Here is a 16853-nt window from a genome sequence, read left to right as displayed (position 1 = left end):
GATCTTAGGCTTATTAAGGAGAAATGAGACTTGTAGAGGAAGTATGGACATTCCTTGAGTAAAGCAGATCTTTACCAAGGCAACTGATATGAAAATGATGAGACTAAGAGATATCAAGCAGATCTTGACCTCTTTAGGGGAAGTTAGTGAGTGATTTGGGGAATAAGAAGAAGGGGGAGTTAGACATGCCTCGCTTGAGCTCCTCCAAATGGAAAATTTCCCTGTACCTGTGATCTGAATGGATATAACACTTGAAAACTGAAATGGATCACATAGCTTGATTCTGCAACCACAAAACTACCTACCCAGCCTACTTACCTAGCATTTTTTCTTCTTTTTGCATGGGTGCACTTGGACTTGTAGACCCTGATTATCCTTTTTTCTTTTTGCAATCGTCCTATCTATATCTACCCTTATTGCATCCAGGGGCTCAGATTAAGCTGTTGAGCACCCTTGTTTCTCTACCTATCTACAAATCTACCAAGATTAAGCTGTTTGGACAGATATTCATTCTCTATATTCTACAATAGGAAATTGAAACCTAGGGAAGCCAAGATTAAGCTGTTTGGCCTTCCCTTAACTGAAAACTCATCAAAAATGGATCAACTCATCAAAAATGGAACACAGCAGTGGCACTTAGACTAGCACACTTTCATGGACACTTCTTTGGCCTGTGTAGCAAATATGGAACATTGCAACATGCAAAGTATGACATATTTGGCATGTAAAAATGTCGATCATGAAAGATGAATAACTGTTGCAGCAGGAGGCTAACAGGCCCAAGAAGGCTTATGTATTACGAAAAAGTTCCAAGACACATATTTACATCATACTTCACTGTCCCCGATAGCAGGACATTGGAGTCACTCCTTCCTCCTTAAAGAACTAACTAAAACTCTCTATGCTTTGTGCGAGGAGCCAAGATTAAGAGTACTTTTCCCATATAATGAGGGTATATATATAACAAAGGGGTGATTCTTAACCCCTTTTGACTCTTTGACTACTCTCATTACTGTTTAACATCCTATGAATTTTCAACTTACATGACTCTTCATATTCTTGCATGTCCATTCGACTTCCAATTTACATTACATTTGATTTAGAATATACATATGGCTCATAATAGTGATGTGGCCTTTGATAACTCATGACATGACACTACTAACATGGACTAGCTTTTTGAGGTGGTAATGTTAAGTCGCTACTGCTGCTAAATGATAGATGTGTTCTTGGATGCACTTTACCCTCCCCTCCACATGGCTTGATGATGCACGGTCTTCAATGATCTTATGTCTTGGGAGGTGGTTTCATGCATGCATTCCCTTTGCTTGTGCTTAATAAGCTTATTTGTCCATCCAACTATATCTGAGTCTTCAAGCATGTTCACTCCTCCTTCTCCTTCTTCAGCTTCTTGCCATAATCTAATATTGTACTTGTTCCTACAATTTACTCATGACAGGATGACATCAAATCCAAAACCTCCTAGTATAAGTTGAATAATTGTTATCCATGGACTAGGCCCGAGATAGGGGAGAGTCTGGGAAAGAGATTCTACTAACTACGCATTGCACAATTCTAAGTGATAGGCTAGGAGGTTGGTCACTGGTACTACACAAATCACAACTTAGGTTTGGCTAAGGAACTTTGGAGCATAGCCCTTATTGTTGGGGAAAATTGCGCAAAGTCCACTCGGAGGAACGATTGCACATCTGAGACAACCAATGACTGATGCAAGGAGGGACCCTGGAAGGTAGGTCTGTGCAGTTTTTAGAGGCAAGGTAGGACTGGGTAGTAGAGGGACCTGGGAGGATGGATCTATGCAATTATTGGGATCAGTGAGTCTCAACTGAAGGAGGAAACTGAGGAGACACTTATGTGTAGTTCTGGGAGGTAAGGTAGGCTTGGTATTTTTCACATTATGGGGTTCCAACAGGAAGGGTAGAATCTTGACGAATGATTTGAAATGTGCAGTTCAGGTGAAGTTGGGAGAAGTTAATACACAATTATGGATATGAAAGCAGGTTTCTCAGCTCTGGAATTGTGTAGTGAAACTATCATAGGGGATAGTGACTGCGCACTCATAAGTTCTAGACAATAGGGTTACATCACCAAGGGCTGAGACTGCACAATGTGTAGTTTAGTTAGGGTCCAGTGAAAGAGGGTTGCCCGATCGAGAGGATTTTTATAAAAATGGCTAAGTGTGGGAGGAAAGTGAACTTGTGAGGAACTTGAATTTGTGATCACACACTTTGATGAAACGATAACATAGAACATGGAAAAAACATGACAAAGCATTACCCTCTGTGAGACCATCTAGAACAAAAAGTGATAACTGCGATACTTAAGATAAACCTTAGGATGATCGTGACGACACTTGTGTGACAGTGCTTAAAATTGTGTGTATGAGTGTGACTGATGTTTACATAGCTAGGAAAACTATAATACACAAAAACAAGCCTTTGAAATCACAAAAAAGGACTACAAATCAATTAAAACAATGAAACATGTCAAAAGACGATAGTTGATCAAACAAGCAAAATGGGTGAAAACCTTTTAAGATAGCTCATGAAATGAGCTCAAGTGTTTGCAACCTTAAATGGAAAGACTAAGGAAGGCTTTGAAATTTGAGTGCAAGACAAAATTTTGGAGGGTGTTGCAGATGCTACAACACTTGGTGACACACTAGTTGAATACCATCTTCTTTGTCTATGTTCATTTTTAGTGCAGTGCTTTGGTCCTTCAGGGAGTATTGATTGACCGTGGAGATTACTTCGGTTTATCCACTTATCCCATGGGCAAAAATGGTTTCATTTGTACCTTCTCTATTGAACAAAACATAAGATTCAACTAGATCACAATATTTTGAATTGGGAAGGGTAGTTTATCTTGCAAGCTTAATATTTTCAAAGTATTTTTTCATATTTGGTGTTGATTGAGTGCAAGAAGGCCTAGACAGTACCATTCTAGAGTCACACAGGAACACAAGCATTGCTCCACTGTTAGGGAGCCTGGACATTACCCCAATGGAGTTTCCTACTTCACCTCTTTGTGCTGGAAACCTTTCTCTTCTTTCACCTTTGTTATTTTTAAAGATAAATGTGCATAAGCACTTATTTATTTTTGGGGTGGAAGAGAGATCCAAACTTATTGAGAGAAAGAGAGGTTGTTCCTTCAGAGAAGAATATAAAGACATTTGATTTAGGTTTGATCTTTTAGATTTTCCCCTTCTCCATTTCTACTAGTTGGATAAGCTTGAAAACACCAAAGGAGAAAATCAAGTACAAGCATGAGGTTCCCAGAATGGACACAGGTTCATCACTTCACCAAAAACATCCTTATGCATAGATCATATTTTCCATCATAACTTCATCAGCCAAAATTTACAACCAAAATAAAGAAAGTAGACACGGGACTAGCCAAGGGCTGCAATGTCAAAATAATCTTTAAACTTGAGCCACACACACACTTAGAAGCTAGAACACAACAAAGCACAACACTTATTCAAAAAGTAAAAAAACAGAAAACCAAAGGAAAAAACAAACAAGAAAAAACAAAAGTATTATGTACGTAGTTTGGTGCACAAACACAAATCTTCATTGAAAATAATATTTTAAGTCTTGGCCATTGACAGGGAGAGAGTCAATATTGTCACCAAGTGATTGAAGACGATATGTGTATTGGCTAAGCTTTTTGTGGAGAGTGTATTGACAAATCCATAGAGATTGAAACCTAGTGTGCTTTCCTTTCTCTTCGTGGCCTTTATCCGACTTCAATACTAAGTCACCCACACTGAAGCTGGTCTTCCATGCATACTTTCTATCAAACCATCTCTTGATACGGTTTTGTTGAAGTGAAAAATTTTCTTCTTCCTTCAACCTTTCTTCCTGTAACTTGTGCAAAGTGTCCATCCTATGCTGAACTAAATGACATGGCTTGCCCTAGGATTCTTGGAACATTTGGAGAGAAGGCAGGTATATGTTTGACGAAAGGATGCCTTCCTTTCTGTACACCAGGAAGTAAGGGGATGTATTCAGAGAAGGAATAGGTGTAACTAGGTTAGCCCATAAAGTGTTCACCAAAGCGAAGTGCCAATTTCGCTGATCAAATAATATGGTGCTTTTGATGATGCGATTGAGGTTATTATTTATGGATTCGACAAGACCATTCCCCTATAGATAATAGTTAGCAGAATGCTTCAAGACAATATCATTTTCTAGTGCAAACTCATATAGCTTTAATGAAGAAAAGTATGTTGCACTGTAAAAAATAAGTGATGTAGGAAGGCCGAACCTGGAAATGATATTATGATGTAGAAAGATGATGACTTCCTAATCGTTCACTTATTTCAGTGGAACTTCCTTTGTCCACCATGTGAAGTAATTGGTAGAAGTCAATATATAGTGTTGTTTCTTCAATGAATGAGGGAAAATTTCCTCAATGATATCTAAGCCCCATTGATGGAATGGTTCTTCCACTGCAACAAGCTGCAGTGAGGTTGTTGAATTTTGGCTTTTGTCAGCACACCTTTGAAAAGCTAGGCACTTGCGAGTGTAGGCATGAGCATCCTTGAATAATGTAGGTCTATAGAAACTGACCCACATGAATTTGTGTTCTCTGGTGTTACCCACAAAGTTTCCCTTGGCTAGTCCATCGTGGAGATCATGTAAAACCTTTTATGAATCCTCTGCCTCCAGGCACCTGAGAAAAATCCCATTATGGTGCTTCATGTATAGCACCCCATGCACCAGTTGGTATGATAGAGCTTTGAGTCAGATTTCCCTCGTCTATCGTAAAGAGAAATGAGAGGGAACAATGCCATGCTCAAGGTACCAATGCACATCTACGTACCAAGAGTTTCCACCTAAAGTGGGAGAGGCTTGCTCAACATTGTACATTTATATTTCTTTCTCCCAACCTGTGAGGTCTTCTTCTTCCTTTTGTGCATCGATTACTTCTTCTTTTAACTTGCAAAGACCAGGACCCCTAATGGTGTGAACTAGTTTGATGTCAAGCTCATATTCTTATAACCTGATCATCCAATTCACCCTTCTCTCACCGAGCTCTTGTTGAACAAGAAATGATCTAACTGTTGTGTTTGGCACAAAACTAATACAATGGTTTTTTAGTTAGTAGGGTATGAAATGCTTCATTTTCTTATACACTGCATAAGCTTATTTATCCATGAAGATATAGTTGAGTTCTTCTCCTTGCAGGCTCGCCCTCATGAAGGAGATGGGTCGCTCATTGTTCAACTCATCCTTATGAGTGAGTACAACAACAAGAGAAGTGTCGAAAGTGAAAGTGTAGAGAAAGAAATCTTTGTTGAATCTTGGGCTATACAATGTTGGTGCTTCTATTATTTCTTGCTTTATATGGGTGAATACATCCTTTTCCATTTTTTCCCCAACTATAGACTATGCCCTTTGTTATCATCTCCTGTATAGGCTTGACGATATGAGCATAGTCGAAGATGAAATTTATGAGGAAGTTAAACTTCCCCAAGAAATATTGCATGGCTTTATTGTTTATGGGGTGGGGAATTTGCATGATTTTTAGAACTCTATTCGGATCTAACTTGATCCCACTTTAGTGATAATGTGCCCAAGCAAGTTACCCTCAGACATTGCAAAGATTCTCTTTTAAGGATTCATGGATATCCTGTATTTCTGGCATCGCTCAAAAATTTTCTTGAGGTGGCACAGGTGGTCTGACCGTTGTCATGATAATATTGTTACATCATCGAGGTATACCACTACACTCTGTTTGATAAGCCCATGTAAAGCGATGTCCATTTCACGCTGAAATCTTGCACCTGCATTAACGAGCCCAAATGACATTCTATGAAATGAGAATGTACCCCATTTGGTACAGAATGTAGTTTTGAGTCTGTCGGGCTCTGCTACCAGAACCTGGTTGTAACGAAAAAAATCTTCTAGAAAATAAAACATATTTGCTCCAGATATTTTCTGCAATATATGCTCCATGGATGGCACTGGGTAATTGTCTTTATCTGAGGCGAAATTTAGGTTGCAGAAATCTACACGCACACGGATCTTCATGGGCTTCTTCCTAACAGGGACTGATTTAGACACCCATGTTGAATGTTCCACTTATATATGATCTGAGCATACAACAACGCAATCAATTATTTCTATATGAGGGGCTCAAGTGTTGGATGAAATTTTCTCAGTTTTTGTTGAAAAGGCTTGGCCCCTTCTTTGATTGGTATAATGTGCTAGATTATTCATGTTTCATATGTCTTAAGATCATTGTACATCCACAAAAAGACATCATGGTACTACTTGAAGAGACAGATAAAATCTTGTCACTCTTGTGGTGTACAACAAGTATCGATATTCACATAATTCAGATCATTTTCTTTTCCTAGATTGATGTGTTCATGTGACAATGTAGAGCTATAGGTCTTGGCATTCATAGGTCCCAGAAAATGGTTTTGTAGGTCATACAACTTCTCTAGTGATACCACACCCTTGGGGATGAGGTTTCCTTTGCTTGTACTAGTTGCGACCTGTAAAGTCTCCTCGTTCTCGTCGTCGTCTATCGTTGTATCCTTGAAGACATCAGCATTTTCCATGAAAAGTAGTATTCATTGATAATCATAAAAAATTCATAAGTTAGTGATGTTGTCAGTGGCTTATGTTTTATACAAAATCTCAATAAAAAAAATGTCCCTTAAAGGTAACATCCCAATATCTGTGTTTTCCAAGGCATCCACAACTGCATTACGCATTCTTAGCATTGAAATACTATTGAAACATTGGAAGTGAGAAATTAGTCACCATATCTCTTTTTGATAACTCTTAAGACGAGGTCACAGACAATGTATAGTGTTACGTACCTAACACGCCATGATTCGGGAGTCACCTATCACTTTTCAAAAAACAACCTTGAGGTCAATGGCTTTCTGTAAGCATGGGACAAGTGCTTCATACTTTGAGGTGTTGTTCATGCACTTTAATTCCAAGTGACTAGAGAGCAGATGTTTCCTATGTAGCAAGTTTTAAAACAAAACCAGCTCTAGAGCCCTCCTGTGTTCTGGATCCATCAAAGTACATGGTCCACATATCATTTGTATAGGGACCACTACTACTGCTACTACTTATTGTACAAGTTTAATTTTCACTAGATGGGAATGGAAGGAGGCCCAAATGTGTGTCTAGTGGGATAGGGGATGTCTCTGTAAGATAGTACCCCAACTATGTCTCTACAAAGAAGTTTCTGAACAAAAGTTCTGCGAAATACAATAGCTCATTTTCTCCATTCAAGGGAGTCACATTGTGCTTCATGTATCTCTATGAAAACACTTGGATTTGGTTTTTCCTCCCCTTATACGAAATCCATAAGTGTGACCAGTCAATGGGAAAGTATCCGTGCAACATGCTTGACTAGTGTCCATCGAGCAATACCCTATATGCTTCTAATATGTCCGCAATTACAATATTGATGCATTAATGAACTCATCCATCAGATGATAGTTGGGTGAACATATCCTTGACTTTACCAATTACTGGCACACAAGTTTTATATAGTTGGGTGACCTATGCACTTGTCTTACACCATTGAGCATTGATATTCTTGGTGATGGAGAGTGGTATGACATTAACCGATGCACCAAAACCAACCAAGCAATTGTGAACATTGAAGTTAAAGATTTAAAATGATAACAAGAATGGTGGGCATAGTGATTTCTCCTCCTCCATGCGAAGTGCGTTATGAATATATGTGAGATCATCAACAATCTTACTAGATCCCTTTCTTTAAGAGGTGGCATGACCAATACAGGTTTCCCCAAGTGCTCGTAGAAGAATGTCCTGTTGACTCCTGATTTTTGTGAGTTTAAATAGAGAGATATTTGCACAAGTATTCTTCATGTCTTTTACAATGTTATAGTCTATTGCAGGAAAACTCACTGAGGTGTTTGGGGGTGGGACTAAGTTCATTGTTTCTGGTGGGATGGTTATGTCTTTGCTTCTCGCGAAAACACTTTTTGTTGAAGATGTCTTCTCGGACTTGCTTTGAGTGTTTTGTGGTGAGTCAACTAGAGAATCCACTTTCCTTAAGATATATTATCTTATTTTCTTCTTCATTATCTCAATCACAATGGTGGCCCCTTGAATTCTCAAGTTGTAACGATTATTTTTCTTTGGGGTTGGACCATCACTTGGAGGCTACTTATATGTAGTGGTCTTCTGGGTTGCGGAGGTGTATTGATACATGTTTACTACATGCCCAATGCTTGGAGCTTCATCATGTGTAGAAAATTCTTCTTCTTCTTCATTAAGCTCAGGTTTCCCATTAACCATGAGTTTGTCGAAGAGCTGCGTAGCCATACTACTCCTTCCATGGTTCCATTCTGGTCACATTTTTTCTTAATGATGTTCATGGTGGAATGTGCAATATGAATCTAAATTGATTTTCTCAAGGTTCAAAACCATGTTAGTGCTCTGCGTAGATTTGGCTAGTTGGTTGTTGTTGTTGCTGCTAGAAGATACATTCTTTTTTTGTAGGTACCTACAGGGCCTGATGCCCACAGTAGTCTCACTTGTCCTATGTTTAAGTTCAACCACTTTGGTAGTGAGGGACTTGATGATAGAAGTAAGGTTCTCAATATCACATGCTTCCTTTTCCTTAACCTTTCTCATAGAGGTTTGAGACCTCTTACCCATGTATTTGCAGTCCTTAGTGGGTTCATTGTCTACAATGAATCCAGTAGCGCGCAGGTATTTCTTTATGGAAATAACCTCTTCATAATATTTTGTTAACGATGGTTTCACAGCTCGCTTGACGAACTACACAATATTGGTCGGCATGGCAGAAGTGTAGTAGTCGACATTGATGGAGTCATGAGGTTTGGTGTCATCAAAGAACTTGTTTAAAATATGGTTGAACCTATAATTAAAATATTTGTCCTTTTCTTTCTACTCCATCTTCAGACTACCCAACTCCTTCAGTTACATGGTAGGGGTCTTGTCTTTAGCAAAATTCTCGAGAAATATCATTTTGAATATCCTCCAATTCTAGATGGAGTTTGGAGGAAGGTTGTGGTACCATACAGATACTCTTCCATCCAAGGTAGATGGAACCAGTCTACATGAAATGTCATCATAACGTACCTCGAGTGTTTGCAGATGTAGGTAGAAAGTGTGTAAGTGATATTCTTCCTTGACTGTCTTGTCAGGGTCATATTTCATTAAGAGATTATCTATGTCTCTTGGCATCTTATGAAGGACACCTAGAAGTGTGAGTGGGCCCTGAGTCATCCAATCCATATCTTGGGCTGCCATGTCATCTTCTTCACTATCCTCCTCTTCCTCTTCTGAATCTACTAATTCCTCTTATGAATCTATTAGTTCCTCCTCCTTCGTTTCCTTCCCCTTCCCCTCCTCCACCGAAACTTGAACCCAAGAGTAAGTGGTTGTGTTCTTCTTCGTTTTGAAACAATGGGGGTTCCTCCTACTTTTCCACGAATTCTACTAGCTCCTTAACAAAGGCAAAATTCACTTCTTCAAAAGATGTAAATACTACTCCTGTGGCGATAGTCTTCTACTTATTTTCAGAATATGGGAGAGAGTACACTCTCGAAACGTGTCCATTTTTTTTTTCAAATTGACAGATGAGAGGATGGAGAGCCCAAATTTGATGGTATGGGATTTCACGTTCAGTCCTGGGAGATGAGGAATTACCAAATTCAGAATTGTAGGTAGGGGAAAGGGAGTGAATGTTACTACCTTGACCAGAAGATGGACGAGTGGGGTTGGTGGGACAATCAATGATAACAAACTGCCCTCCTTCTAGCACCAGAAATGTTGATGGTGTTGGATTCGTCATCATTCAGTGGATCTCCTCGATATAAGGTCCCAATTAAACCTCAAACAATTTTGTGTAGGAGTCCCATCTGGTATGATGGCCCAGTTTCCATATACTTAGATATTTTCCTCTACTCTCACTTTCATCACATGAGAGTGTTGCAATGGTAGCTTCAAAAAGCAAGGTGAGTGAGCCTGGTGAGTGTGCAATGTAACTGTGTCTAGGTTGTCTTACTGCAAAAGGGGAAAAAGTGAGGCTCTAAGTGAGAGGTAATAGAAACACCTAGGAAGAGACACACGTAAATGAGGAAAGTCTATCCAACATCCAGAATAATATTCCACAATGGATGTGGCAGTCGTTAAAACAAAATAACAAGGAAAATTTTGTCTACCATCTAGCAGAATAGTTCGTAGTAGATGTGAAGATCATTATATCCAATGAGTGGGAAAGGTTTTTCTAGTATCTTATAAAGTAGTCCACAAGGATGAGACAAAATTGAAAACCATCACAACACATTCCCAACAAGATAAGCACTAAAACACCCTAAATAGTTCAACTATATTAGTACTTGTGAAACAAACATGAAATATAAATGCTCATAGAATAGTCTTACAAGCATCCATAAGTCATGCATGGAAACGTGCTACCTCGAGAAGGATTATGTATTAATAAAAGGTTCCAAGACACATATTTACATCATACATCACTAGCCCTAGTAGTGGAACATTGGAGCCACTCCTTACTCCTCAAAGTAATGATTAAAACTCTCTATGCTTTGCGGGGGAGCTATTGAGACTCAGTTTTGCCTAATTTTGATAGCTTTCCTAGACTTTACCTCTCCCATTTTGAACTCTCCTTGACCCCTAATTATGCTTATTTTGGTTATATCATCTAGGTTTTGGCCAAAAGGATGCTATATGGTTGAGCTATGCAAATTAACATAAAAAAGTGTCATTTTACGTTAATGTTAAGCATTCCTTAAGCTAGTTGTTTCCTTATTGAATTATCATGCCAACTAATCTAGAAATCTTATGCAGATTTTCTTTGGTTAGAAACAGCCCCGCAATTTCGTGTACACAACTCATGCGGTCATATTTCGTGTAGACACTCCGAAATTCCTACAAACATAGATTTCCTGCAACTGCCCAAATTTCCTGTAACAAAATCAGTGGTTAGCTATGTTCCACTCACTTCCAAATGAAATGAGAACATGGGTTTTGTGGGGAATTCATCATACATGATTACTCTCCTATTAGTTGTTTCAAATCTACCATCGAAACTACCCAGATTTGCAGACCTCTTCTCATTGGCCACATGAGGGAAAACTCCAGCTATGTAACAAATTTTGTCTAATCCATGCTTTCAGTCATGGATTAGACTCAATTGAGCTAATTTTGATAGTATGCACTAGTATTGATAACTAATAGCTTAGATTAGTAGTTTTCCTCATTCGAGCCAAATATGGGCTTTTGAACTTGTATAAATTCGATTATGTTTTATATTGTAGAGGGTTGGATTCGATTTGCTGATAGTACATATCAATTTGTACTCAGCTGTAATATCTTTAGATTAATATAATACTTTATGTTCTATCTATTCTACTCAGCAAGCCCTTTTAATTTTGAAGGGGTTGTGAGTGAGGGAGGGCCCCCTTTGCTCACAACTCCCTTAGTTGTAGTGTGTGTGCATTTTAATTCTTTTATGTAGTAATAACTTGTTTACATAACTAATGTACTCTTTCTGACATTTCAGCAGCAATGTTCCATTGATTGAATGATTAAGTTTTCATGTTAATGTGTTGATTTCTTTTAATTAAATATTTGATTTACATTGTTAAATGATTTCTTTAATGTTGTAAGTTTGATTTCCTATATTTTCTAATCAATGTTAGCAATACTAAGAGTTGTAGAGGGATGTTTCAATCCACTCCATAGCCTTTTGATGCCAAATGTTGATGCATAAAAGAGGCATTAGTTATGTGTATAATTGACTGGTTTCATTAGTATGAACTCAAGGTATTAAGCCTGCATATATTTTGCAAAGCATCTAACAAGCTTTCCTGCCCTGGGTTGATGATTTATGTTGACAAATTATAAGTCTATAATTTGACTCAACATTTTGGCGCCATTGTCGAGGAGGTTATAAGCGATAATACCGAAAGGGTCTTAGTTTTATGTGTACTATTTGAAATTTTCAGGACTAGGGGAGTCGAAGTTGTAAGATGAAGGGCAAAGTCTACGCAACTGTAGAGGTCAGAAATTTGCCAAAGTCATGGATTACTTGGTAAGTAGTTTTCTTTGAATTTTTTTACATAATAGATGATAGGGTCCACTATTTACAAATTCCTTTTGTGGTGGTGTGAGAACCACTTCATTTACTAATAAAATGGAAAGAAAAAAGAAGTCTGCAAGAAACCCGACAACAAGGGAAGAAGAGTCCTGATAGGAGGTCTATGGTCCTGAAGAGAGCCCAGAGCATATTCCTACTTTGGCAATAGAATCTTCTGCAGGAAAATCTTCTGTTGTTGCCCCTTTGGAAACTTCCCTCACAAGGAATAGAAGATCTTTGCTCAATGGTCAGCCTGAAAAGGAATTCCTCATTAATCCTATTCAAGAACTAGAATTTCAAACCATTGATTCCGTAGAATCTATAGTTTACAAAGGTCCTACTCCTTTTTGGTCCAATATGGCTCATGAAGAAGGAACTAGTAATACAAGTGAAGGTTATGATAAGAAAGAAGAGGAACTGGTCACATTTGAATTCCGTATCAGGGATACTGGTGGAGAAACTCAAATGAAGAATATTCTTCCCTCATCCTTGCCTAATGTTCGTGGAGTCTCCAGCGAAGATCTTGATGCCTTTTTGTTCGAGTTCAACGTGTTATGCAGGAGCTATGACTATTATTCCAATGCTCAAAAGCTGAAGATGTTTCCTACGACATTGAAGGATGCAACTCTTAGGTGGTTTATGGGGTTAGCTTCAAACTCCATTACAGCCTTGGATGACATGAAAAAGGTATTCTTGAAGAAATATCAAGATTATTGCAAAAATAGGGACCTCACGGAAGAAATATTTTGCATGACTCAGAAGGAAGGGGAGAGTCTTGAGGATTTGGTGGAAAGAGTTCAGTACTCTGCCAAGATCCAAGATGAATCAACTAAGAAAGGACACCAAGAGAACATTTTTTCTGAGGGCAATCATAACAGAATCTCTGGAGATTTTGAACTTAATGGGAGGAGGTGACATATCAAAGTTAAGATATGATGATGTGTATGAGTTGTGTCACTGATATTCAAGACGAAATTCTAAAGTTAGAGGAGGAACAAGAGATACTTCCTCCAAGCTTGTTAAGTTAGATGTTGGAGCTAGAGTAATGAGAGCTAAAATGGGTAATCTATTTGAAAATTTTATCTTCACAATTAGATTTTTTGTAGGCTAAGAAGAAATAAGAGAAACAGGAGGAATTGGAGAAAGCCCTGGTTGTGTTCTTCTCGAAATGTAGGAAGAAGCATGCCTTGAGGGAATGCCCTGCAAATAGTATAGAGGTATGCCGACTCTATGAAGATGAGCATTCCAATAATCAATGTCTTTTAATTCCTTATATTAAAGCATCATATCTAGAAGATCAAGAAGTTGTCAATGCACTTTATGCAATGACACCTCAAAGACCATGGAAACCATGTCCTACAAGTATGTTTAATGACATTTTCAAGTTCCTTATACTTAGAATAAATTGTGGAATATTCCAATGCCCTGGTAGCCTTGGCCTCCACAACATCCTTGGTAGGGGAAAGTTTCTTACCCTACTACACAAAATTTTCCCTCTCATAACTTTTATCCACCATAGAAAATGATTCAACCTCAACATCAACAACTTTAGTTGCCTAACCCACCAAATCAACCTCGTCCCATGCAACTTCCTTCTCAGCCAATATCTAACTCCAAAAATAAAACCGTCCAATCTAATCACAACATTGGATTGGTCACTTATCCCACTTTTCCTACCTATTGTATTGCACCATGGCTGCTGTAGGAAATTTATGTTCCTGTGTTACAGGAATTTCCTGTGTCGCTGCAGGAAATTCAGCTTAGAACTGGAAACGTGGTGACTCAACCTCGATGGATTGAAGAGATTGTAGAGGAAGATACTCTACAAATGCCTAAAGTTGAAACCACCCCTGAATCAATAGAACAACCTACTTCAAGGCCATAAGAACCTTCCTCATCCCATATGATCTAGCCTCCTTTTCTAGAGAGGTTGGAAATGAAATTAAAACAACTCGAGTTTGATCTTGTATCTGAACTAAGAAATGTGTGCATTAAGATCCTGTTACTGCAAGAAATTAAGGATATCCCAATTTATGCCAAAACAGTGAGGGAGCTATGTACCAAGAAACCAGGAAGACAAAAGAGAGAACTCTCTACAATTCAAGTAGGTGGAAAGCTTGCAAGTCTAATGTCCACTAGATTTGTTACTGAAAAATATGCAGACCCCAGAATCCATGTGGTTACCACCTTTATCAATGGATATCCCATAAAGAACACTTTAATTGATTTAGGTGCAGCCATTAATGTGATGACTATGGAGACTTTATCTCATATAGGATCCTTTGACTTATTACCTACTCCCACCATGTTAGAACTAGCAGACAGGTCTAAGGTAAAGCCAGAGGGGGTATTAGAAGACATTTTCATCTCATTAGATTCTTGGGAGTGCCCTACAGAATTTTATGTTCTTGAACCGAAAACCAATTTGGGAGGGAATCCTTTGATCTTGGGTAGGCCGTGGTTAGTCATAGCAGATGCCTATATAGGGTGTAGGTCTTGAAACATGACCATCACTCATGGAGCTGAAACAAAGAACATTAATTTGTATCCCCGTGCTCAACTGCTCTTGAGATTAGAAAATACACATTGGGTTGAAGAAGAGGAGAATGATTCAAAATGTACCCAACCAGCTTTGAAAATATCCCAAGATATGAGCCTTAAAGAAAATTCAGAAGAAAATTTGATAAATTGTTTTATTTCTAATCCTGATTTTTCGTAGCAATTAGAAGGGAAGTCTAGTCATAGTTTGGATATCATTACTAATATGTAGATTTTTCATGAACATAGTACAACAGTCGAACTACATTCAACCCTCTTATCTACATTTCCTACATATTCCATGACTGAATGGGGGAGTAAGGTAGTTGAAATTTTTCCTGAAAAACCTTTAAACATTAATTCTGCCTTAACCCCTGAACAAGAAAAACAGTTAATTCAAGCATTGAAAAAATTTTCAGACACATTTTCTTGGGAATATACAGATATGAGAGGCATTCACCCAGACACATGCATTCATCATATCTATATAGAAGAAAATGCTAGGCCTGTGAGACAGCCACAAAGGAGGATGAACCCCGCTTTAAGGGAAATTGTGAAAGATGAATTACAAAAATTGTTAAATGTAGGGTTCATCTATCATATCTTAGGTAGCTAGTGGGTATATCCACTAGTTATTGTCCCCAAAAAGAATGGTAAATGGTGAGTGTGTGTAGATTATAGGGAACTAAACAAAGCTACCTTAAAAGATCACTTTCCCTTGCCTTTTATAGATCAAGTGCTGGACACTTTAGCAGGGAAAAAGTATTTTTCCTTCCTAGATGGGTTAAGTGGATAAAATCAGATTAGGATAGCTCCAGAGGAACAGGAGAAGATAACATTCACATGTCCCTGGAGTAACTATGCATATAGGGTATTACCATTTGGTCTATACAACACACTAGCCACATTCCAACGGGGAGTGCTTGGTATTTTCTCTGACCTTTTACATGATTGCATAGAGGTATATATGGATGATTTTACAGTTATGGGTGACACTTTTGAAGAGGATTTACATAATATTGAGAACATTTTGCAAAGATATAGAGAAACTAATCCTTCATTAAGTAATGAAAAATGTTTTATGGTTATGACTGAAGGTATTGTTTTGGGTCATCATGTTTCTGCTGAAGGAATTACAGTTGATCCAACAAAGATTGAAGTTATTGAAAAGTTGCCCCCACCAACCAGTCAAAAGGGAGTTCGAAGTTTCCTTGGATGTGCATGCTACTACAAAAGGTTTGTTGAAAATTTTACAAAGGTAGCCTCTCCATTGTTAAAATTATTGACTAAAGAACTTGAATTTCATTGGAATGGTGAGTGTCAAGCTCCATTTGATACACTCAAGGAAAAAATTTCTTCAGCACTTATCTTGAGAGGCCCAAATTGGAAATTTCCCTTTCATATTCCACTGGTGCCTTCAATTCAGCCATAGGAGTAGTATTGGGTCAAAAGGAGGATCCTGTAACCCATGCTATTTATTACGTTAGTAAAAATTTAACCCTGCAGAACTGAATTACACGATAACTGAAAAATAATTCCTTGCTATTATTTACGCTATTAATAAGTTTAGACATTACATCACGGGCTATGAAGTTTTTGTACACACCGATCATTCTTCCATTCGATATATCATAAACAAACCAGTCACTAACGACAGGATTACTAGGTGGCTTCTGTTGCTGTAGGAATTTGACATCACAGTATTGGATAAACCAGGAAAATAAAATCAGGTAGCTAGTTTATTATCTAGGCTCAACCATGTAGGTGAGGATGTTCCTATTAATGATAGAATTCTTGATGAAAATTTGTTTGCTATTTCTGTCAGAACACCTTAGTTTGCAGACATGGACAACTACCTTGCTACAGGAAAGTTGCCCCCTTACTTTTCATCTAATTAGAAAAAGAGAATTATTAGGAAAAATGTTGATTACTCTTGGATTAGGGGAGATCTTTTTTTCACTGGACCTGGTTTGATTATTCGTAGGTATGTCAAAGAAGATGAGATCTATGACATCTTGAGATCCTGTCATGATGAACCTTGTGGAGGACACTTTGAAGATAAGTGAATAACCTATAAGATCCTCCACTCAAGTTACTATTGTCCATGTCTTTTTGAATATGAAAAAGAGTATGTCCGAAAGTGTGATAGCTATGAGAGA

Source organism: Pinus tabuliformis, chromosome 7 (assembly GCF_031772625.1).
Source record: "Pinus tabuliformis cultivar Carrire ecotype Pingquan chromosome 7, CPIR1, whole genome shotgun sequence".
NCBI lineage: Eukaryota > Viridiplantae > Streptophyta > Pinopsida > Pinales > Pinaceae > Pinus > Pinus tabuliformis.
This window is presented reverse-complemented; position numbering follows the sequence as displayed.